Source organism: Pituophis catenifer, unplaced genomic scaffold, assembly GCF_029215685.1.
Source record: "Pituophis catenifer annectens isolate HBS135680 unplaced genomic scaffold, rPitCat1.0.hap2 SCAF_3, whole genome shotgun sequence".
Lineage (NCBI taxonomy): Eukaryota > Metazoa > Chordata > Lepidosauria > Squamata > Colubridae > Pituophis > Pituophis catenifer.
This window is the reverse complement of record NW_027256883.1, coordinates 79,318,338-79,345,235: the sequence shown is the minus strand read 5'-3', so window position 1 is coordinate 79,345,235 and position 26,898 is coordinate 79,318,338.

Sequence of the window (26,898 nt, the reverse complement as noted above, 5' to 3'; positions counted from 1 at the left end):
GCAGAATCCTGGATTCAACCACATCCACCCTGGAGTGAAGAAGTGGTACTTTACCATAGGGATGTATCAACAACAGTTACCTGACAATGCTCCAAAGTGAAGGAGAACTGCTTTGAGAAAGCTGCAATACTATGGGTTGAGTTTCACAACCTGGTACAGCCAGCAAGTTTCATCTAATCAGCTGCATCAAGAATCAATATTCCAATATACACCCTTTGAACTAGTCTGAGCCCTCACTACTAGAGTAGTGGCTTCAGGATGCCAATTAGCACTTTGAAAAGACTATCCCAACAGCTAGCAGGCATCTATTGGTAGGGAAATCCATATCTACCCTCTCTTCCAGTTAGAGAATATCTAACATCTAACATCTAACACCATAAGACCAGAACTATGTGTTAGCACAACTCAGTACTACAAAGGGGGAAAGCATTCCTTTCTTCCTTCTTCTAACCAATTTTGTTGTATACATGATGTACAATGACAATAAAGGTTTTGAACTTTCTTCTCTTTTTCTCACACTTCAATCTGCAAACATTGTTTTACAGAAATTCTCAAGCAAAATATGCAAAAAATGATGTCTCTTGCCATTTCCTTCCTTCCTTCCTTCCTTCCTTCCTTCCTTCCTTCCTTCCTTCCTTCCTCCCTCCCTCCCTCCCTCCCTCCCTCCCTCCCTTCCTTTTCTTTCTGTAGCTGAACACTTCTGGAAACTTCCCCCATACCTCTGAAGTCCTATTTCAAATTTCACTCATTGAGTGTACTACTCCCTGAACACCTTTCCTTTCCTTCATTAATCTCTTAAAAAAAAAAAAAAAACCTTTTCATATATTACTTCCTGCTTCTTATTTGATTGCTTTGTACACTAGACTCAAATATGATTTGTGCTACGTTCCCATAAATTGTCAACTGAATATTATTTGATTTCCTTGTGAACCATTATTTTAAAATATTATTTAATAAATTGTATTGACTAGATATTAATCATGGTTTTATTTTTAATCCAGAAACAACAACAACAACAACAAATAGTTTGTTTAATAATTTAATAGAACTGGCACTGTAAGAGTTCTCAGTCCATAATCAACCAATAGTTAGCTATGAGTTGTAATTCAAAATAAGTGATGAGGCCAGTTTGGCTAGTTAAATACTCCTATATTTTGGCATCAATTGAAATGCCTCAAAATAAAATACTCATTGTATAGCTCATTCTCTGAATACAAAGAACCTTGATCCCCAGGATCTTGGCTATCTATATCTATATGTTCCTGAATTTTCTGAAAATTCTTCAATCAATACCGTATGTGACACAGTGATACCAGATTTTGTTTTCAGTGAAACAGGTGTTTGTTTTTTTAAAAGAATTGGTTTAGAGGGCTTTCATAGGCAATTCAATCCCAACGTGGCTAGAGCTTGGATGCTCAAAACCAATAAATTATCTCCAGCAAACCAGTACTTTGGAGGATGAATTTTGGACATGGCATTTAAAGTATCATAAACCTTTACTATCATGTTTGTGTGTGTGTGTGTGTGTAAATCACATTTTAGTCTCCAGTAGCTGCAAAGATCATGGGTTATGTTGAAACACTAACAGCGCAGTAGACAGAATCAAATTAATCAGTTTAGAGAGGAGGAGTTGTAGACTTTAGGATCAAAATGCTTGTGGTTAATGCATTCATTTTGTCTTTCTTTCCTTCTTTCCTTCTTTTTTCTTTTTCAAAAAGAAAAGGGAAATCTATACCATCAAGTAACTGGTTTTGCACTCAGTTGAAAGAGGGTAAAAAGGAGATACTCTGGGACCATACAGCCACAAAAATGGAACTTATTAACAAATGTCATGCAATATTCTTTGTTAATAGAATTAATTCCAAATATTTTAAAACACAGCTACAAAAAAAAATAAAAAATCTATTGCTACATTCCAGTGTAGAAGCTACCAAAAATGCTAACGTAACTATTCCCTAGAAAGGAAATACAATTATCAATCCTGTTTAGGTTCATGATAGATTTTCCTGGTTGTTGTTGTTGTTAGTTGCAAAGTCATGTCCGACCCATCGCGACCCCATGGACAATGTTCCTCCAGGCCTTCCTGTCCTCATCCTCTTGAGTCCATTTAAGCTCATGCCTACTGCTTCAGTGACTCCATCCAGCCACCTCATTCTCTGTTATCCCCTTATTCTTTTGCCCTCAATTTTTCCCAGCATTAGGCTCTGCTCCAGTGAGTCCTTCCTCATCATTAGGCTGCCAAAGTGTTTCAGTTTCATCTTCAGGATCTGGCCTTCTAAAGAGCAGTCAGGGTTGATCTCCTTTAGGACTCACTGGTTTGATTGCCTTGCAGTCCAAGGGACTCTCAGGAGTCTTCTCCAGCACCATAGTTCAAAGGCCTCAATTCTTTGGCACTCAGCCTTTCTTATGGTCCAACTTTCACAGCCATACATTGCAACTGGGAAAACCATAGCCTTGACTATACACACTTTTGTTGGCAGGGTGATGTCTCTGCTTTTTAGTATGCTGTCTAGATTTGCTATAGCTTTCCTCCCCAGGAACAAGAGTCTTTTAATTTCTTGCCTGCAGTCCCCATCTGCGATGATCTTGGAGCCCAGAAAAATAAAATCTGTCACTACCCATCTATTTGCCAGGAATTGAAAGGGCCGGATGCCATGATCTTAGTTTTCTTAATGTTGACTGTCAAGCCAACTTTTGCACACTCCTTCTTCACCCACATCAAGAGGCTCTTTAGTTCCTCTTCACTTTCTGCCATTAGAGTAGTATCATCTCCATATCTGAAGTTGTTGATATTTCTCCCAGTAATCTTAATTCCAACTTTTGATTCATCTAGCCCCGCCTTTCTCATGATGTGCTCTCCTGTGGCCACTGCTGAGTTTTCCAAATTTGCTGGCAAATTGAGTATAGCACTTTTACTGCATCGTCTTTTAAGATTTTGAATAGCTGAGCTGGAATATTGTCTCCTCCACTAGCTTTGCTGTTGCTCAGATTTCCTAAGGCCCATTTGACTTCACATTCTAGGATGTCTGGCTGAAGGTCAGTGACAACCCCATCATGGTTATCAGGGACATTAAGCTCATTCTTGTATAGTTCTTATGGTAATTTTGCCCCCTCTTCTCAATCTCTTCTGCCTCTGTTAGATCCCTGCCATTTTGGTCCTTTATCATGCCCATCTTTGCATGAAACGTTCCCTTCATATCTCCAATTTTCTTGAAGAGATCTCTGGTCCTTCCTATTCTATTGTTTTCTTCTATTTCTTTGCACTGTTCATTTACAAAGGGATTCTTATCTCTTCTAGCTATTCTCTGGAATTCTGCATTCAACTGGGTGTATCTTTTTCTTTCTTCCTTGCCTTTCGCTTATTTATTTATTTATTTATTTATTTATTTATTTATTTATTTATTTATTTATTTATTTATTTATTTATTTATTTATTGGTTCGATTTATATGCCACCCTTTTCTGGAGATTCCGGGCAGCTTACAATGCGTTAAGCAATAGCCTTCATACTTTTGTATATACCTGCTTAGTAGGGCTTTCGCCCCCCCCCCCAAAGCGGTGTTCTTTTTTATACAAAGTCAGCTTATTGCCCCCACAAACCGGGTCCTCATTTTACCTACCTTGAAAGGATGGAAGGCTGAGTCAACCTTGAGCCTGGTGAGATTTGAACTTGCAGTAATTGCAGGCAACTGGTGTTATTTAACAGTGCTTTAGTCTTCTGTGCCACCAAGGCTTCCCTTCTTTCCTCAGCTATTTGCAAAGCTTCCTCAGACAGCCATTTTGCTTTCTTGCATTTCTTTTTCTTTGGGATGGTTTTAGTTGCTACCTCTTGTACAATGTTGTGAACCTCCGTCCATAGTTCTTCAGGCACTCTGTCTATCAGATCTAATTCCTTAAATCTATTTGTTACCTCTACCATATATTCATCAGGGATATAATTTAGTTCATATCTGAGTGGCCTAGTACTTTACCCTACTTTCTTCAATTTAAACCTAAATTTTTCAATGAGAAACTCATGATTGGAGCCACAGTCAGCTCCTGGTCTTGTCTTTACTGACTGTATAGAGCTTCTCCATCTTTGGCTGCAGAGCACATAGTCAATCTGATTTCTGTGTTGACTGTCTGGTGATGTCCATGTGTAGAGTCATCTCTTGGGTTGTTGGAAAAGAGTGTTTGCTATGACCATTGTATGACCATTGACAAAATTCTATCAGCCTGTGCCCTGCTTCATTTTGTACTCCAAAGTCAAACTTGCCTGTTATTCTGATTATCTTTTGGCTTCCTACTTTAGCATTCCAATCCCCCATGATGATAAGGACATCATTTTTTTGGTGTTAATTCTATAAGATGTTGTAGGGTTCATAGAACTGGTCAATTTCATCTTCTTCAGCACCAGTGGTTGGGACATAAACTTGGATTACTGTGATATTGAATGGTTTGCCTTGGATTCAAACTGAGATCATTCTGTCATTTTGGGGATTGTATCCCAGTATTGCTTTTCTTACTCTTTTATTGATTATGAAGGCTACTCCATTTCTTTTGAGGGATTTTTGCCTGCAGTAGTATACCTGATGGTCATCTGAATTACCCATTCCTGCCCATTTTAGTTCACTGATTCCTAAGATGTTGATGTTCAGTCTTGTCATCTACTGTTTGACCACGTCCAACTTGTCTTGATTCATGGATCTTACATTCCAGGTTCCTATGGAGAAAAAATCTTTACAGCATTAGACTTTCCTTTTACCACCAGATGCATCCACAGCTGAGCGTCTTTTCAGCTTTGGCCCAGTAGCTTCTGGCACTACTAGTACTAAGTCTCTGTTCTTTCCTAGTAGCATATTGGACACCTTCCGACCTGAGGGGCTCATCTTCTGGCATCATATCTTTTTGCCTTTTGGTACTTTCCATGGAGTTTTCATGGCAAAGATACCGGAGTGGGTTGCCATTTCCTTCTCCAGTGGATTACATTTTGTCAGAGCTCTCTGCTATGACCTGTCCATCTTGGGTGGCCCTACATGGCATAGCTCATAGCTTCGTTGAGCTACACAAGCCCCTTCGTCACAACAAGGTAGTAATCCATGAAGAGGATTTTCCTGATACCTAGATGAGGAAAAAAAAATAGTTTTCATTTTATTGGAAATTGTCACTGGCATTTCATGTATGAAAACATACAATCAGACACATTTTCTTTCCAGAATAGTGACCTATGTGGTCACAAATCACTGCTATATAAAACAGAATTGATAGATTAGGTCAAGAGGCCACAAAATAAAGTCAAGACTTTTGGCTCTTTATTTCGCAAGGGACATTTTTATAAAGCATTGGTACTCATAGCAAGTATAGTCAAGAGAAGATATACTGAAGCGATCAAGTTATATAACATTCCTGAAAGGAACAGTATATTTCAGCCTGGTAACTTTGCCCTTTCAATCATATTCTTGGATCTGAAGTCTACTGAGAAGTAAATAAAATGGCCCTGTGTTTTGTATAAGGATCCTTTCCTTCCTCTTGAAGGCTTTAACTGTTCAGATGGCAGCAAACTCTTGTTGCTGGTGACATTTTACCCAAAGGATGGTCCAGTCCTGAAGTTGTTACAAATCAGTGGTGTTTAGAGTCCTAAAATATTGTGAAGCTTGAATGATGGGCATTTGTACATAGAGAAGTACCTTCCCTTGGTCCTAATTTCTGCATGCAGGTTTCCAAACTGGGGAACTGGTAGATAATTCAAATATTGTCAGTAAATTCTAAACATGTAATGTGACTAAAGAAATGTGATTAGTTAAATGGGGAATCATAACATTAATACGTTTTCACTGAAACATATTTAGTTTTAGTTTGGTGGATCAAACCATTGTCTCATGCTTCAGCTGAACAAGGTTGAATGATTTGGCATTGTGGCAAACCTATCAAGCAATTTATGACTCCCATCAGCTAACAGTTTTGTTCTGTTTGGTGCTTTTCCTGAAACTCACACTCTGTTAAGTAACAGATAGGAATCAAGTCAGATGTATTTGAATGCATGTTGACATAAATGGTAGAACATCAAAAGAAACATCTTCACATGGTAATGAAATAACTAGGTAAAAAAATCTCTTTGGGTATATAGCGACTGCCCTTCTTTGCACAACAGACTTCACTGATGAGCAAACAAGAGCAGACTTCATATCATAAACATTAAGCAAACAAACTCCCAATGTGAACTAATAAGCCCAGTTCATTTATCCACAGTGTATTAGACCTAATCGCAATTAGTTATATGCAAGTAACTCCCCTCGGGTCATGTGGCTTACTTACAGGATATTTAATTGTCCATTCTGACATCCACTATTGAGACAAAATGGGGCCTCTCTAGGCACTTAATTGATATTTTGGTAATTGCCACCCTCTGATACCATGCTGTCAGAGGGTGGGAAAAAAAAAAGATAGAACTATGTATGTGATATTTTGCTAAACATATCCATAGTAGGACTTATTCCAATTGTGCTACTACAATTAAAAAAAAAAATCTTTCTTCTGAAATAAATAAATAGAAGGCAGACAGCAATGAGGGAAGTGACAAGTGCCCAATCTTCTTCTCCTTCTTTTCTCCTCCTCCCCCTCCTTCTCCTTCTCCTTCTCTGACTGCTGTTTGTGTTTGTGTGTGTGTGTGTCATGCAAGTAGAGCAACAGTCATTTTTCACCCAGAAATCAGAGGATGCACCTTGCATTTGGTAGCCCCCAATTACAGTATATACAATTTCTTCAAGCTTTTGTAACAATGAAACCAGAATAGGCAGCATTAAATCTTTCTAAATTAGTTAAAAGGGGAAATTGGATTCCTTCGACTTACTCTCAATACTAATAAGTGATCCCAAAAGATAACTCTTGAAAGGAATTTTGCTTTTGGAATTTTAGTAGTGTGTAAGAATTTAAACAACTTGAATATTAATTCAGTAGAGAGCATAGTGTTTCTGAGCATAGAAAGAATTTAAAGTATATTTATTAATTAGCAAGCTTTTAGTATGTAGCTTTAACTATGTATTAGCAGTTTGATCACCAGAGGGAACTGGTTTGACAATTAGAACTAACAGAAGGTTGTGATCTGCCATTTAAGAGGTGCAATATAGTGCAGAGAATCTATTTTAAACCTTTTTCCTTTTTATAATAAATTTGTAACCAATTACTTTATATTCCTATAGTGTCTTGTTGGTCAATTATTAATGTACTCTCTTCTCTGTTTCAAGATCTTGCCCTTCAAGTATTAGTGAACATGTCTAGGTGTGCTTGAATTGGCTTCGCAAACCCATAATAAATTTGAAGATTCAGGTACTCTGGTGTCCTGCTTGAGTAGAGAAAACAAACCGTATCTTGTCCCAGCAGGGCCAAAACAGAAGGGAGAAAAATATGTCATTCCATAATGAAAATGAATTAAACATTCCTCTTAGAGATTTTTCCTCAGTCTTTTTCCTCCCTACCTCCCCCTCCCTCTCTCCTCCCCCAATGGTTCTTTCAATAATATTTTGTATTAAATTTACTTCTATCAGATATCAAGGTCTTTGAATCAAAGTACAGATGCTAACTTCTCATTCCAATCCCTTTTGTCTGCTGCTAAGATCATGCTTTCTGACACATAGAATAAAAGATGACAGCAAATATAGTAATGGAAAATACAGAGAGAATTCCCCTGAGTTATAGCTGAAGCTCAGAGATCATTCTTATCAAACCTATTGGAAATGAGATAAATGAGCAGCCCCCAGAAATATACTTTGACTTCCAAGCGGAAGGCAATACAGCCTCCTATAATAAGAAAATGAATTATTATTAATAATATTGTATAACTTAAAGAACAAAGAACACAGCAGAGGCAGACTTGAAATCACTTTGGAAAAAAAATGGGGGGGAAATCATTCTTTAATTTCAGATAATTAAACAGCACATAAACGCCAGTCTATCGCTGTAAAATTTCAAACAGTTAGTGTTTAACACACAGCTGTCACTTAATAACAATGCAGAAATGGCATAATGAATTGTCAGAATTCTTTGGTACCTTGAACAAAGTATATGGTAGAGAGAATTTATATGTGGATGTACACCTACACACAAGCAGACATAATTCTCTAACACCCACTCTCTTTCTCTCTCTCTCACACACCCACCCACACCCACCCACACACAGAGATAAATTATCTGTGATAATGCTAGTGCCTGTTGTTCTCTCCATTTTACACTCATTTCTTATTGAATCGTTTTGTTTACAGAAAAGGTCATGTACATGAATGTGTTGTGTTGGAATATTATCCTTATATGTTAAAATAAGCTTAAATTAAGGAATAATGAAAGATTACATAGGCAGTCATAATGTCATTTTATAAAGGCTGGTTCCATATAAACATTTTGTCATTATAAAAGAAAAGAGCACATCACATAGCAAAAACACATGTAAATGAAGACAATTATCTTAGGCAAGAAAACACATATGTATAGGAAAGATAAAATGCCCCTTTAAGAAGACATCTGCTTTAAAAATAAGATAAGGAAATATTTGTTTTAACTATAATATGAAAGCAGCTGGTTTAATTCCAGATAATGAAACATTTGTTTGTAATAATTTAGGGCATTTCATTCCATTGATAATCACTGGCTAAATCTCTAAATTGAAAATAAAACTGTAAAAAAAGGAGATGGAGGGGTTGTCCATTTGCAGCTCTCACCCAAAATTTTTGGTAATTTTGGATTGAATAAACATATTTTTCTTTGACCTCCACTGATCTGCTGTGTTTTATTACATTCCTGGCTCAGAAATAAACAGGGAAAAAGAAGATGTCTGATCTTTCAGACAAATCAGCTATCATACATTTGTATTAGGTTCCATTTAGAAGAATTCAGGAAAGTCAAAGAAAAGAAAGGTGGTGATAACAACAACTGATGATTGAAAACCCATTTCTCCATACATGCTCATGATGTCAACATAAGTACAAGGGACAAGTTTTTCATCATGAGCCTGTGACCATCATGTTAACTTTTTTTTTCCTCCTTTGACTCCCTGCCCCTTCATACTCCTGACTCTGTTGTTGTTACTAAGCTCCATCCATGCAAAGGATTATTTTAGCAATAGCACTTAGATTTAGACTTAGCACTTAGATTTATATACTGCTTCACAGTGCTTTACAGCCCTCTCTAAGCAGTTTACAGAGTCAGTACATTGCCCCCAACAATCTGTGTCCTCATTTTACCGACCTCAGAAGGATGGAAAGATGAGTCAACCTTGAACCTGGTGAGATTCGATCTGCCAAACTGCTGGCAGCCAGTGATCAACAGAAGTAGCCTGCAGTACTGCACTCTAACCACTGTGTCACCACAGCTCATGACTTAGGAATACTTAAAGACTTAGGAAAGTCATGAAAAATGTCATGTTGAAGTACCCTCCATTGTGAAAAATTCTTAAGAAGCCTTGAATTCAATCACTCATGTTTCATTTAGGAGGAAAATCTTAATATTTCTCACCCTGGGTCTCCCTTCCTTGTGTTGCCATGCTGCTAAAATAGGAATTCATTTGCATGATTAGATTTCTTTTCTCTCTTTTTCTTGCTCTCTCTCTTACTGGTTGTCCTTCCAATCCAATTTGTTGCAGGTAGAAGAATATTGAAACAAATAATGTAAATGATAGACAAGAAAATTTAATGAAGATATGCAAAACCTGAATTATTGGGAGGACACAGGATTCAACTATCTCTTCACAATGATGCGTCAATTTTTATGTTTCCTCCTTCCTCTTCATAATTTAAGCATAACTCTTTATGATGTTTGAGTCAAAACTGAAATGAGGCAAAAATTGTCTCTTCTTAAAATCACCTATGCTTTTATTATAAATTGAAAGATCAAAAGAAAAATCAATAATTACTTAATATAGAATATATGTGCTAATATCCTTCTGTTTTCATAAAATTGAAATAGCCTTTTTTAAAAAAATCAGAGAAACAAATTAGGATACATTTGTTCAAAATTAAACAGGCTATTATTTACTCGTAAGGTTAAAAAAGGGGATTTAGATGGATCAGTAAGAATAAGGTAGGATGCTCTGAAATAAGAGATCAAATTATGCAATTGAGCATTCCAAGATGAATGTGTGCTCTAATTTTGTAGAATCTAAATTAAGAAAGCAATGAATATTTTTATTGCCTGCTTGTGTGAAAGATAAATTTATTCCACCAAATCTTAGAAAGCAGTTCTCTGAATTCTTGTGAGTTTAATGACATTTTATCCACCACAGGAATTCTTTTTCAAAAATAAATAAATAAATAAAAATATGGTAACTCTCAGTATGAAGAATGTAAGTAAGCAATTTAAAAATAAACATATAGTGTGATATAGTGAGTTGCTTATATAAGCAATATATATATTGGTTGATTTGTTTCTTTAGGGTTTGAAGCCGGTATCTTTTCCATTATGTTGTGCTAAGATATAGCTATTGCATCTAGCATATATTTCTTACCTCTTTCTTTTTTCCTCTTTTCTCCTTCTCAAATAGAAAAAAAAGTTTCCTGGTTCAAATTCTTTAAGATAATTTGCATATTTATTCCTTCATATTTCATCAAGTGTACTTCCTTTGCATCATTTTGTTCTTTAATTATTTGTGGGGGGAAAATAGTGATCAGATTTCTTCAGACAAACTTATTTAACGTAATTCTACTGTATGAAATCTTCAAAATTAAAATGAAGAACTAGATTACATATCAAGCTAAGAAATAACAAGCCCTTTGCAGATATTCCAAATATACTTTAAGAGTTATGAATAGATGTTCTATGTATCTCTAATTTTCCATGTTATAGAAGGAGGCTGCAGAGGAAATGCATCTATTCTGAATTAATAGTATGCAGATAATATAGAAGAATTAGTGTATTTTTAATGAACTATCTTCATGCAGAACATAATTTACTGAGAATATTAATAGTATCAAATGACTAAAATTAGGATAGATGATGATGACATTTCAGATTTGGAATGAAGATTGGAAATGTTGAGGCATTAGTGAACTCATTCCTTCATGCTGTGAATGCTAGACTAAGTATGTCTTTTTTTAATGCTTCCCACTAACTGTCATAGTTTCTCCCTCCCTGAATAATAGCTACAGAATATTTCTACCTTCTCACAAATTCTTGGCAAATGAAAGAAAAAAACACAGATGATTATCAGTCATGTTCATGTTGCTCAGCATCTCATCCTCATCGTTAAACATCAACACTCAAGCTCTTCTCCAAACTCTGGCGGAAAGAACTAGAATTCCTGCCAAAAGAACCCCAACAACCTCCCCAAAACAAAACAAAGTAAAGTAAAATAAAATAAAATCTTGCAGTCAATTTCCAAAGTAAGTACATGGGAATATCAAATTATCAAAAAGTTTCAATAAGACTAGGGAACTTGAAGGATTTGAAGATTTAACTAAGAATGTGATTTTTTGGGTTGCTATATATGAATTTTCCTCTACAAAGTGAATTCTTGTTCTTTACAGTAATTCCTGCTTTATCCAAAAATGTTTAAACTGCTAAAACAGAAACCATTGAATTCAACTTTGCAATGTATCTAAAGATAATCTCCCATACAAATATTGCACAATGGTGTATTTTCATTCATATGTTTTCTGCCTAAAGTTCATTGTTCAGCAGTGTTACAAAGAGACAGGTAGAGGTATGAAAGACTATTTAAACTATTGATTGCCATTTTATTCTTGCAATCTAGTGGGATAGAAAAGAAGATGGAAGGAAGAAGGAAAGAGAGAAAGAAAGGGAGGGCTCTCCCATGCCTTTTCCAATTAGTCACTTAAAATTTTTAAAGGACATTTCCTTCCCATCTGTCACCCTGCAATAAATAAATAGCAGCAGATGTAGACTACTCACATTCTCTGACCATGCTGACAACATATCATAGAATGCAGTAATTTATATAAATATACAGCCAATCCCTCTTGAAAAGAGAAACCAAGTTATCTATACATTTTGCCACATTATTTGGAATAGTCTAGATGCCTCCTGATGAGCCACTTTAAATGAATGTATGAATATGACTTGTGTTTTAACATAGATTGAAAATCAAAATAGATTAAAATAGATTAACTAGACTACCACAGTCAACTATCTTACACAAGATGAGACACGTGAGCCTTCTAGCTCAGCACTTTCTATATCTACTATCAGTGGTTATCTACCATTTCAGTGATGGAATTTCAATAAGTCTAATTACAACCTGGAACATTTGACATGCAAAGTCTACATTGTACTTGATTTACAACAGTTCATTTAATGACCATTCAAAGTTACAATGGCACTGAAAAAAGTGACTGATGATTGTTTCTCAGAGTTACAGCCTTTGTAGCATCCCCATGATCAGTGATCAAAATGCAGATGCTTGGCAACTGGTTCATATTTATTGCTATTCATATTTGCAACTTTTTGACAAGCAAAGTCAATGGGTAAGCCAAATTCACTTAACAGGGGGTGAGAGACAGGTACCTTGGTCCATATACCAAATGAATGACCCATTGGGATCCCCATATCAAAACAATTTACTTTTTGTGCTGAAAATAACATTTAACACAGCACAGTACTTAAACAAAATGGTTCGGTTGAGATCTGCATACGTGGGACTGATTGGGGTAGATTGTAAGGGTGACACTGAAATATAATTTTATGTCATTTTATTCTATTTTATATATTTATGTATTAAATTATATTGTATCTTATCCTATAACTATTGTATTTTACCTTACTCTTATTTTAAATTGTTTGTATAAGATTTTATTGGTGGTATGTGTTTACACCTTGTGCTTTGATATGGCCTATAGGCTAATCAAAGCTATCATTTTAAATAATATTTTATCCCAATTTCATTTTAAATTGTATTTTATCCTATTCCATTTTAAATTGTTTTTTTTTTATCAAATTTTAGTAATAATTTCTGTCTGGAACTCTGCACTTTGATATGGCCCAAGGGCTAATCAATAAAGTAAACTCTTAAATTTAACAGCTGGATTACTAACTTATCCACTGCAGTGAATCATTCAACAACAGTAGCAAGAAAGGTTGTAAAATGGAGCAAAACTCACTTAACAATAGAAATATTGAACTTAATTGTGGTCATAAGTCGAAGACTACCTGTACTGCTGAGTTATGTTGACTGTTCACCTATCAAAAGTTGGCAAAAAAACCAATAATGTGGGTTAATGCTACCATTTGTTCCATAAAGTCTTCGTTTCCATAATTTGCAGTACATACTGTGTAAACCAGTAGTGGTTTTCACTTACCTTCGCTACTGGTTTAGAATTGGGAGCGTGTGTGCGCGCAGAATCTTCTGCGCATGCACAGAGCATCCGTGATGACATCCGGGTGGGTGGGCGGAGCCTCCCGCTGCCACCACTACCAGTTTGCCCAAACTGGAGAGAACTGGTAGAAACCCACCACTTGGTGATATAAACCAAACCAAACCAAACCAAGCCAAGCTAAACCATATCAAACCTAGCAAAAGTCATCTCTTACAATATTTACTGATTTCAACATTATTTGTAGATTTGGATTTTTTTTTCCCACTGAAAACAGGAATGGAGACTTTAATTGGATGAGGGAGCAATGCCAAATCCTTATCCCTTCTGATTTCATTCCTTTTGCCACTTCCTTGGTTTCCTCCCACCCTTTCTTCTTTTTATTTATTCAAAGCATCCATGAATCAGTTGGGAGTCAGCAAAAAGAGAACATTAATGAGATCATTTTCACTGAAATTGACTCATTACCATGCTGACTTCCAACATTTTGTGACAGTCATGAACTCGTTTCTTCTCAAGGCATGTTTGTCTCACTGCCTATTTGAAAATAATGAGGCTTTTAAAACATAAAATGGCATTTCTTTTTTTCCTCAAGAAAGAAAAAAAGTTCAGCGCTATAGCAAAGCCTGAAGTTCCTTTCGGATCTCTCTAAACTACAAGACTTGTTTTTTTTAAATCCAAAGGGCAACCAGGTTTATATAGTGGATGAAAACTACAGTAGGGTTATAAGAACAAAAAAAGATATGCAGAGGCCCTTCTCAAGCTACTCAAACATCTTTCTTTTTTTAAAAAAAATAAAATAAAATGATTAGCATAATTGACACTTTCAGGAATCAATTAAGAAAAGCTACCCTCATTTTTCTTTGCCATCTATTACTTATTTGTTTGTTTGTTTGTTTGTTTGTTTGTTTGTTTGTTTGTCAACATGTAAAAGATAGCAGGTATAAATGTGAACATGGATATGAACAAAGGAAATGAATACAAATAAATGGGGATAATTGGACAGGGACAGTAGGCACGCTGGTGCACTTTACGGACCTCTTAGGAATGGGCTGAGGTCCATGGTAGACAGTTTAAGGTTGAAGCTGTGAGGGTTTGAGGATGTAACAACAGAGTCGGGTAAAGCGTTCCAGGAGTTGACCACTCTGTTGCTGAAATCGTATTTTCTGCAATCAAGTTTGGAGCGGTTTACCTTGAGTTTGTATTGATTGTTTGCCAATGTATTATTGTGATCAAAGCTGAAGAAGTTGTTGACAGGTAATTCATTATTATTCAGAGTCATGCTCCTGAAAATGGAAGATCCATTTAGCTATCATTGCTAAAACATTGCTAATTTAAGTTTTGAATTGGTCTACAGTAGTTGTTTTTAAAAGCTTCCTTGCAACTCAGAAAGCTGGCATATGCTCCTTTTGAACCATTTCTCCATCTAGTCCGGCATAGTCAACACAGAGTAGTAGGGGCACCTCAGCAGGACATTTTGTAGTCTTATTCAAAGATGCAAAGAATTGTACCCTTTTGTTTCCCAAGTGTATATTATATAGAGATTACATCCTGCGACAAGAAATCTGTAAACAGAAGATATTTCAATTTCTTGAATAATCTGAAGCTAGACTGGATAATAAAATTTGAGCTGTAAAACTCTAGAGAACCAGTAGATAGAAACCAACAGTTTTGTCTATCTCTTTGCTGCCATCTTCCAGTAGATTAAATAATTCCAAACCAGATTCAGATAGCCTAATTTTAATCATATGCTTCATAGATGTTAATAACCTGTACTCTAGTTAGATTTATTGATGGTTTTTCTTGTGACTTGCAATCAGAACTACAAAATAGGTAGCCAACCAAGTACTATTTGTGCATTTTATTTTGTGCCAATATTTTAATATTGTCATGGTTTATAGCCAAACAAATACAAAGCACTGTTATCATAACTCAATGACATATTTTATTCAAATAAAGTATTTTTTCTGGACTGCCCTGAAACTGCTATCAATGAAGTAGATTGGCTAGAAGAAATCTTTTGTGATTTAAGAGCAGACATAGTCTAGGTCTTCACATACGACATTATTTCGTTTTTACAAGTTACATTACAATCATGTATTCTAACAACTCAAATGTTTGATCACTATCTCTGCAGGCAGTACTTTTGTAACAGAATATGTATTTTATTGAGCTTTTATCTTTCATGCTATTATTGCACATTCTCCATTATCAACGTTTTGTGTACAGATATATAATCAGATTTAGGAAAGACATCTTTTTGGTAAGTGTGACACTCATGCTGTGGGGTCTGTGCTGTGCTTGAACAAATATAGAATGTGCTATTAAAACAGGAATTAAAACAGCATAAAATGATTCATGCTCAAAAATAACTGCACTTTACGTATTTCTCTCTCATTCACACATAGAGGGCTGAAATCTCTATCTTGTGCTAAGCCACCATACTTAACATATTGTGTAACCTCAGCTACTGCAATTTGTAAATGCTGCTTACCTGCTTATTGATTTGATACAACATGGTTAAAGAAATAACAATGTAGCAATAGATACCATACCACAACAAGAGATTATGCAAAAGCAACATTTGCAGTGTTTGGATTGATGCTGTTCTGACCTAGGCTTCCTGAGTCAGTAAAACACACGAGTACTCCCAAAAATCAGTTTTATTTTAACATCTGTGAATTCTGCTCATTCACAGATGAGTCCCAAATAGTTGTAAAGAGTCTTTCAGGATAAGGCTGATAATCACCCACCTTTATCTCCCTTGACACGCTGCCAAAGACCTAATCGGCAAAGCCACATGGAGTCCAAAATCAAACAGAGCTTCAGACTTTAAACTGCACAGAATTAACAACGTTGCTTCCTGCAAAGGCCCATGTGCCTTTGCTCCTCTTTTAAGTATTATGGGAGGGACCAATCATCTCCAAGCCCTACTTCTGAATTGTCCCTTTTGTTTTAACTGTTCTTGCCTTCTGGTAGTTCTGTGCATGCATGCACTAGGAACAGTGCTTGCATGCTGTCCCTCTGCTTCCCTGAGGTCCGACTCTGGGGGCTCTGGAGGCAGCGCTTACCTCCCAGATGGCCCTTTCTCTGCCTCTGATGCAGAGCCCTCATCTGAGCCTTCCCCAGACTCCAGGACTGGCCCATGTTCCTCCCTAGCCTCCTCACTGTCCGACTCTGCTGCCAGCTCCGCAGACTGCTGGCGGACCACAACAGATGCACAGTTTTCCCCCCCTCCAGCCTTCTTATACTGTACATCTTTATTTTAAAATCAAATTGGTGTTAGACAAAGCATCCTTAAAATCCTTAGGGCCATAGTGGCACAGTGGTTAGAATACAGTCCTGCAGGCTATTTCTGCTGACTGCCGGCTGCCAGCAGTTTGGCAGTTCGATTCTCATTGGCTCAAGGTTGATTCAGCCTTCCATCCTTCCCTAGTCAGTAAAATGAGGACCCAAATTGTTGGGGGCAATATGTCTGTAAACTGGTTAGGGAGGTCTGTGAGGCAGTATATAAGTCTAAGTGCTATTGCTAAAACAAGATATGTCCTCTGACATATCTTGAAACAAGGTACTGCTCATGGTATACTCGGACAGCTAATCACCGGCTAACAATGCAGCCATCTTTTTCATTGTTTTTATTAATTAAGGCACATTTCTAAAGTAGAATATATGTATAGAAGACAAAGAGATAGAATTGTTCAGTTGTTCACATACAGTGATTGGGACAGCTGGATCATTTGGAAACAAAGAAGCTGAGAATTCTGAATGCATCTGTCTCACCCAGCTAATTTGCACTTGCAAAATCTAAAAGGAAGTTTAAAAAATATCAAGACAAATTTGTAAACATCCTTAACAATGAGAGATATTCTTTATTCCATTGTACCCACTTACCTAAGAATCAATAGCATTGGCAATGAGTTGTGAATGAGAAGTGTAGTTCTTTATTAAGTGCAAATATTTAAGTCATGCCTCTAATTAGATTATATTAACTGTGGGTATGTTTATCTGTTGTTGTTTTTTTAAATAAGCAAAGTGAATATTTATTTCAAAAGCAGCATACCTAGGTCAGCAATGGAGATTGTTATATAAGTACAAACAAATTCTGATTTATTAGCATACAGTATTTATTAAATAAGCAAGGAACTTGTTTTGAGTTTTTGCCAACTCTGCAGGGTAATTATTTAAATAAGTTGCAGATGTGACCTACAAACTGTGGACATTAGTATCTTTTTAAGAAGAGCTGCAATATAATTAGTAATGCATAAAGTAAGTTATGCTGTATTGCAAGGAGCATGTGCATTAGAGTGCTTGTTTAGACTGGGGAAAGGAGATTACAAACCACAAAGATGGCTCTAGTAAGAAATAGGATGAACAGGAAGGAAGTGGGAAACAAAAACATGGTGGTGACATATTATTGGTGTTCTTACTAATGTGTGTGGATCCAAAATATTTGTGTGGGATTCATTGTCTGGTTTGAAATGATTTCAAGCCAAAATTTATAAAAGGAAACAATGGTAATTTTATATATTACTTTGCAAAGAGGGTGCACCATGCACACACAGGTAAAATGGACACACCTTAAGCCATCAATATACTTTCTTTAGATTTCCTACCACAATCGCAAGTTTGCCTCCTACCCTTTCATCATTGGCTGATTACTCAGGATGTCACAATCAAATGAACATATGTTCATTTGAACATAACAAGGGCCTCTCATCCTTTCATTCCTATGTGCCGTTTTAGGCTTGAGATTAGATTAGATAATTACTTAGTATATTCATTCCTAGTGGCATGTAATGGGGTGAGCTCCCGTTACCTGTCCCAACTTCTGCCAACCTAGCAGTTCAAAAGCACATAAAAGATGCAAGTAGAAAAATAGGAACCACCTTTGGTGGGAAGGTAACAGCGTTCCATGCACCTTTGCCATTTAATCATGCTGGCCACATGACTACGGAGATGTCTTCGGACAGCACTGGCTCTTCGGCTTTGAAACAGAGATGAACACCACTCTATAGAGTTGGGAATGACTAGCACATATGTGCGAGAGGAACCTTTACCTTTATCTTTATTCATTTCAAAGATTAGTATGTCCTTCTACAATTTCTGTAAAACCTATACTCCTTTCCCACATTTGTTATTAGAATAATAACTGCATAGATTTCTCTGGAGCACCACTTCCAGGAGACCTTGCTCATGCCTTGGTCACTTCACATATAGATTACTGTTGAGGAAGCCCTTGAAGACCACCTATGATCTACAACTAGTTCAGAATGTGATGGAGTACACAGTGATAGATGCCCATAGATTTACCAATGTTATACTTCTATTCTGTGCACTACATTATCTCCTGGTTTTCTTTCAGGTGCAATTAAAGATGCTGGTTATATGGAACAGGGTCAAATTATCTGCAGGGCTGCTTCTCCTTAAGAACTAGCATTCTAACATATGTGATAGGATGGACATGCTCCTAGTTCCTTCCTTTGAGCATTGCCATCTCATGGGATCTAAGAAGTGTGTCTTTTCTGTGACAGCCTCTGCTATACAACATCAGTCCCTCTGAAGTTTGGCAGGCCCTAATCTTCCTAGTTTTCTAAATATCACTTAAGACCTGGCTATTCACCCAAGCACTGGGATAGAGTGAGATCAATGATGGTTTTATTATGGGCTGCTTGTTAAAATTTATTATGGTGCCAGGTTGTTGGGTTTTTTTGTTTTTTATTATCTGTGGATTTAATTGTTGATTGGGAGCTGCCCAGAATTTGATATGAGATGGACAGCTATATAAATGTGGTAAATAAATAATAAAATAAATAAATAAGAGATACGTTCCTTGTCTAATTCTGTACTATCGGAATATGTAGTAGAATACTTCTATTCCCTTTGCAAGTACAGAAGATTAGAAACCTGTTTTTATTCACGCACATATCAGCAAAATGGAGCAGCTGTCGTAATAAAGGCAAATAACTTCATATCCAGTATTCTGCCAAATGAATGTAAGACCAGGAAGGAAGACTATTTTAGTAAAACAGAACAGAGTGCAGGAAGGATGCTGCATTCATCGTTGGATGAATCACTTTGTATTTTTAAAGTACTTATTTCTCTTTATAAACCAGATCAAGGTAACACAGCACTTCAGTTACATTGTAAAGAGACTATATATTTTTTCTGTTGCCCCAGAAATAAAAATTACCGCAACCAGAAAACCCAGGTACTTAGACAAAACTGTTGATTCCAGTGAAAATGAGTGAAATTAAGTTGCAAATGCTGAGAGTAGAGAACCCATATTTAAATGACAATTCTAATTTAAAGTACCAACAGTAAATTTTACTTACCCAAGGTGTTGACCTTAAATCAGGGGTGTCAAACAGGCCACACCCACCCCAACTCCGTGAATGGGAAAAAACATTGTGAAACGTGACATGATGGCAACGTGATGTGGCGAGTTTGACACCTTAGATAATGGATGGCTGAAGGACAAAATATGAGAAATGATAATCATAGAAGATGTTAAGAATCCTCCTTTGTCCTACATCCTCATGTTCTTATGGTGGAGGAGGACATTGTATAATAGATTGTGCTGGCAGGTAACACTAAACTTTTGGAGTCTTTACCACTGAAGCAGGATCCCTCTTCTTGGTTTTTTTATTGTTTCCAGAATAGGCTAGGGAAGCAATGAACAGCCTCACATGATTATTGTAAATATTGGAAGAGGAAACTAGTCTTCAGGTCATCTACATATTTAGTGAGAGAGATTGTTCTGTGGGATAGGTCTATTTTCCTCACTTGTTCCTTTTATAGCAGCAGAAGCATTTGGCAGTCACTGCACACCTATTTTCTCTTTTGTCATGGAAAATGAAAGATCTGGGCATCAAAGTAACCAAAGGTCATCCAAATTTCAGTATCTCTAGCTAGAAAAGATGCTTCTCTTTAGCAATAGCAGTTAGACTTATATACCGCTTCATAGAGTTTCTTACATCCCTGTCTACGCAGAGGGACATGGTGGCTCAGCAGCTAAGACGCTAAGCTTGTCGAGCGAAAGGTCAGCAATTCAGTGGTTCGAATCCCTAGTGCCACATAACGGGGTGAGCTCCCATTACTTGTCTCAGCTTCTGCCAACCTAGCAGTTTGAAAGCATGTAAAAAATGCAAGTAGAAAAATGGGGACCACATTTGGTGGGAAGGTAACAGCATTCTGTGTGCCTTTGGCATTTAGTCATGCCGGCCACATGACCATGGAGATGTCTTCAGACAGAGCTGGCTCTTCAGCTTTGAAATGGAGGTGAGCACTGCCCCCTAGAGTTGGGAACAACTAGCACATATGTGCAAGAGGAACCTTTACCTTTACCTAAGCAGTTTACAGAATCAGCGTAATGACACCAACAATCTGGTCCTATTTTACCAACCTTGGAAGGATGGAAGACTGAATCAACTTTAAGCTGGTTAAAGTTTTCCCCCAGGTCAGAAGACTAATTCCTTTTCCAGGAACATTACACATATCCAGATTAGCTTTCAACAGGATAGGTATATTCCCTGAATATCCACACCTTGTGGCAGGGGGGAAAAATAGTGGGAATCATTATCTTGTTCCACTTCAATTTTATCTGGGAATCAAGGCATAATTTTTCCCAAAGCTTTAGAGTAAATGGAACAACATGCTTGTATGTAGAAAATATCAAGATGGATTTGTTGCAAAGTGCTGAGTTTAGAGTGTTGGGATTTCAGTTTGCAGCTTTTCAGTAGAAAGTATTTATTTATATTAAACTTGTTTTAAAAATATTTAAACAACAACAAAAAAAGAAAAATGGATAAAAGAGTAACATATAAGTAAATAAAGGAAGGATTTAAAAAGCAGAAGGGATGATGCAAAGTCTGGATGGAACTGAACATGCTTTTTTCCGGCATATGGATCATGGTCTATTACTCTTCTGAAAGGAATCATGGTGTGCTAAAGTAACAGTGAGCAACTTTAATGGCCTTTGATATCTGTGTTCCCATAAGTAATATATGCAAAATGGCATATGAACAGCTGTTTATTCATTTGTTCAACATTAAGGACTGAATATTTTTTTTTTCTGCTGCTGACAAGTCTTTATCAGATAAGTTCTTCAAGCAGTAGCCACCATCTGTCAGCATTCTTTGCTGTTTTCCCTTTCAGGAGAAACTTCTCTTATGTATCACATTGTTAGATGTCATCTCTTGTTGTAATAAAATAAGAATTTGAATTTATGGGAAAAAAAATCTAGAACATAGAATAATAGAGTAGGAAGGGACCTTGGAGGTCTTCTAGTCCAATCCTTGCTCGAGCAGGAGACCTTATACAATTTCAGATAAATAGTTGTCCAGGCTCTTTTTGAAAGCCTCCAGTGATGGAGCATCCACAACTTCTGAAGGCAAGCTGTTCCATTGCTTGATTGCTCTCACCATTAGGAAATTTCTCCTTAATTCTAGGTTGCTTCCTTAGCTAGTTTCCATCCATTGTTTCTCATCTTGCCTTTTGGTTTTTTTGGAAAGTAGTTTGACCCCCTTGTCTTTGTAGAAGCCCCTCAAATATTGGAACACTACCCTCATGTCACTCGTAGTCCTTCTTTTCACTAGACTAGACAAACCCAATTCTTGCAACTTTTCTTTGTATGTTTTGGTCTCCAGCCCTCTAATCATCTTTGTTGCCCTTCTCTGTACTCTTTCCAGAGACTCAACATCTCTTTTGTATTGTGGTGATCAGAACAGGATGCAGTATTCCAGTCTGTGGTGAATTTCTTGTTTTGGGAAGCTAGGGTTTCTTATATTAGTCAGTAGCCATGAAACTAAGCTATTCTAAAACTGGAAAGATGGCTGCTGGAGTGAATGAGAAAAGAAATCTATTACTGGTATTCTTTTATCTAACCTACAAAATAGATACTCCCATTAGAAACAATAATACATTCTCCCCCTTTTTTGGCATTTAATCGAGTATGTTGGAGTTACTTGCCACCCAGAAAATATATCTCACATTATTCCCTTTCAGAAGAAGCAGCTGTATGTAAAGTTCAGGATAAAGATGAGAAGTAATAGGCAGAAGAATTGAAAGGCAGGAGAGAGAAAAATGGAATTAAATCTAATTTACACCAAAACCACATACTCCGTATCTTTTTATCCTTTATATCTAGGCTTGTCCATGCTTTGTTAATTCATGCTGATGAGTTTGGCTCTCTAAATTGTCCCCAGTCTCTCCTCGAATTATATCACGGAAAAAATGTGTTGTGTGATGTCATTGCTCTACAGATTGCTCTGCACACCTCTTCAACCAAAAGGTGCTTTAAGAGACAAAGTTGGGCGATGCAAAGACTGCTGTTCTCTTGTTGGGCAGTGAATCTAGCCAGCTGTTACAAAGCGGAGAGGGTAATAAAATAATATTAGCAGTTTTCATGGCTCTAATAACTTCTAATTAGACCCACAGAGGAGTCGCTGACCCTGGCAAGAAAATCAATCAGGAGACATAAAGTCCCTTCTTGCCATTGGACAGTATGGTGTGAAACCAGCCAGATGACAGTCCTGTGCTGCTTTTCAAAGTTGCTGGTAGGCTTTTGGACTTTGTAATCTTTGCAATTTGGCAGCTCCAAAGGGTTTCATGGAGATTTGTTCAGCCTGTAGATTAATGGCAATGTCCCTGCAAATTAAAAAAAAAAAATCCCTCTCCACCCAGAACAGCTGGCAGAGCACATTGGATCTGGTCCAAACAGGATTTTTGAGTGTTCTGTCCTGCACAAAGTATTCCCCATACGAGTGAGGAAACTCAAAAGTTCTGCTGCTCTGAGCCCCCCCTTTCCACATTTTGAAGTATCCACGAGCCCACAAAGTTTCAACATAAACTCAGCTGGAATGGGGAAATGAAATGCCTCAGCCATTCACCTGTTAACAGGCATCTACATAAAGAATCTAGATTAGAGTGAAATGAGTATTTAATGAAGTAAAAAAGTAATTAATATTTTAACACTTGTCTAGTGTGAAAGCAAAAAATAGAATGAGCTTCTCCCCACTTCTGTCACTTCTGCATACTGCTGGATCTATATATAATGAGAGGGAAAAGTGTTATTAGTATTGCCAAGTTCCAAACCAGAGACTGGTTCTATAAAGTTGAAATTGCCAACAAAAGAGTCAATTAAATCCAACCAAAATTGCCCCCCTTCCCAAACTGACAAACCAATTGAGGCATGAACTATTTATTGGCTGCATGCTGTCATCTTGATCATTTTCTCCAAAGGTAATTCAATATTCAAAGGAAATATTCAAAGGCAAAGGTGTGTTGTTATTGTTGTTTTGAATCAAAATTGCCTAAGTCACAGGACTTTCAAAAATTGTCACCAAATTAAATTGTGTAATGTGATGGAAGGGAGAAATGATTCAATACATGGGAAGCAACTATCTTAAAATGTGTTTAATTAATTTAATGACATTAACATTTAAATTTAATTAAAATAAACTTAGTTCTGGTCCTGTCTTTTCCCACTCTTGTATTTCATTTTCATTTTGTGGAAAGTGAAAGCTGATGTGTTGCCACAAGAAGATACATATTTTCTGTAGAGGGTTGCCAAGTGGAGTATTAGCATTTACTGAGGTTGGTGCAGTGTCTACACCCAATTTGTGCATCCTGTTTTCTTATTGTCTACCCTCTCCAACCCCACCAGACCAAAATAAAATGCTGGTCACCATTCTCTTCCTCAGAATAATAATTTCTAAGTCATGGCGGAGAGGTAAGTAGCCATAAGTTATTAACAGTTACCGTATTTTTCAGAGTATAAGACGCACTAGAGTATAAGATGCACCTTAATTTTTGGGGAGAAAAAAAAAAGCTGATTGGTGGGTGGATCAACCTCCCGGAATACCCCCAATCAGCTGTTCCTAGAGATGAATTTTAACAACAGGTTCCTTGGTTGTGAGCTCTGTGCCTTGCTTTTTTTTCTGCCTCTGAAACTTTTGAAACTGTTTCAGAAAAAACTTTTTTTTTCTGCCTCTGAAAGTGTCCGAAATAGAGCTTCAGAAAAAAAAATTTTTTTTTCTGAAGCTTCTTTCAGAGGCTTTTATTTTGAAGGATTATCTGTACTCTGTTCAATATCCTTTCTTTGGTATTGGTATATAGATTAACCTCTTCCGATCTGTTGGCTATTGTGTCATTCTCCAGATTTGTTAGCATAGTTTGGTTAGAACCTTTACTGGGTCTTCTTTTGTTGCTTGCCATATTATTTTAGATAAAAGCCTTTCTTAGGCTTTTTTTCTGAAGCTTCTTTCAGAGGCTTCTTTCAGGTTCTGAAATCTCTGTTTGCGAGGCTGGGCAGGGCTACATTTAGTATATAAGACACACCCAGATTTTCATCCTCTTTTTTTGGGGAAAAAGGTGCATCTTATACTGCGAAAAATACAGTAGATCTTTTATGCAAGTTGTATTTTTGAGAGCAAGTCAGCAAGTAAACAAACAAAAACCAGAAGGTATATCTACTCCCAACTACCACAAATGGGCCCTTGCCCTATAAACATTTTGTAGAATGTTCTCTTCCTTAGAATTTGCCATGCACATCCCATTTGCAGTGTTGCTAAGCCCTAGTTTCCTTACTCCAACAGATAATACCTATCTATTCTGGTACACCAACAATTTGGTTCCAGAGTATAGAAAGGAAGTCAGCAGAATGGCATGTGCAAATGAACCATGGGAAAGTTTTATACTATTTGTGGGGAGAAGAATGGGAATGGGCAGGCAAAGGAATCATTTCAAACTTCTCTAAAGGAAGAATATCATTTTGATTTGGATGAGCAACATCAGAAGCACATCTTTTTTTTTTTGCCTTCAACACTTATTTTATTTTATTTTATTCAAGAGTGGTAGCTAGAGAAGCAATAGTGTATTTAGTCCAACATCATTTTTGAATCCTTAACCATGGCTCAAACTTAGCATTCTAGGGCAGAATGGGAGAAAAATGGTAGCTTTCACATGGACACGCAGACAGGTTGACAGAAGCAGAATTTGTAAAATGTTTTGCGAAATACTTTTCTTTTTCTAAGATGGGAAGCCTAAGCCAAGGATGGAGGGTGGATAGCAGTTCAGAAATATTTCAGGAACACAAAAGTAAACTTAAACAATGTTATCTCTCTTTTAAAAATGTATTGGAAGTTTGTGCTACCTCTTTTTTCCTTTCCTTTCCTTTCCTTTCCTTTCCTTTCCTTTCCTTTCCTTTCCTTTCCTTTCCTTTCCTTTCCTTTCGTTTTTGTTTTTGTTTTTTTTAAAAAAGTTTTTTTTTATTAAATATACAGTTAAAAACATTGGACGTAATGCGACTTTTCTGGTTCAAACATTTCCATCAAGTTTTACCTTACAAGAAATACAAGTCATATTCGATATATAAATATGTACAGTCTATCAAAATTCTGACACATTAATCTCTTTTTGTTTGTTGTATGAGTTTCAATTTCTATTTGTTTACACATGTAAACAAGTACACATGTTCTTTCAGGAAGGGAGGAAGGGAGGAATGAATTAATGAATTAATAAATGAGAGAAGGGAGGGAGGGAGTAATGAATGAAGGAGGGAAGGAAGGAAAAGAATACTGAAAAACAATTACTTCTTGCTAAAACAAAACATAGGAAAGATATCAATGAATCAGAATGGAAGGAGGGGAGGGAACCATAACTAAAGAATGTTAGAAGGCAATCTCTAGAAACTAGTGTCCATGACTGAAATGCAGGCTTCTGACAAATGTCCAAAACAATAACAACAAAAAGGTTTTTTCAAGTACATCAGAAGAAATAGAAACCCCAAGAAAGAAAGAGTGTCCAAAGCAAATCTGAGATAAAGGGTATAATTCCCTGGAAATTCCTCATGTGGCACTTTATATGAAAGTTGCTGTTCACAACTGTGGAGTTATACAATTCAGAAAATGGTGGAGAATTTCTTCTTCCTATTGGAAGAATTCAGAGGAATCATCTACCCAATTTCTTCACCAACAAATTGCACAATTTCAAACAGTTATTTTTGACCTGCCATCAAGCAAGATTTTCTAATGTATCTTTATGTTACTTAATTACTTTAGAATTGCTTCCATCTGTTCATCTCATGGCTATGGCTTATGTGTGAGGCACTGACAGATCCCACATAAACAAACTAAATGTCAAAGGTAGGAGCACAAATGTATACCCACCAATATCAACACACCGAAGGGGGACAATTCATATATACATTTTAGTATGACAGTGCTTTGATTGCTGCACTGGTCTTTTATTGCTTCAAAACCTAAAAACAGATAGCACTAACCACTTCTTTTACATTAATCCACAAACACATATCAATGAAACTATGGCTTCTTTGTTCCCCATTTAGATGTTCTTCAAACATCAAACATCTACAGAGACAACTCTTCTGATAATAAAAGAAAATCTCTCTCTCTCTCTCTCTCTCTCTCTCTCTCTCTCCCCTCCCTCCCCCCCCCTCTCACACACACCACACACAGACAAAGAGAAGAAGAGACTAATTTATCACACACATACATGCACACAGATCCCATTATAATTCAGGAATAAAAAGTGCTTCAGTTATCAAAAACCTCTCAAATTATGTCATGTGTGCCAGGTGTTTCAACTCT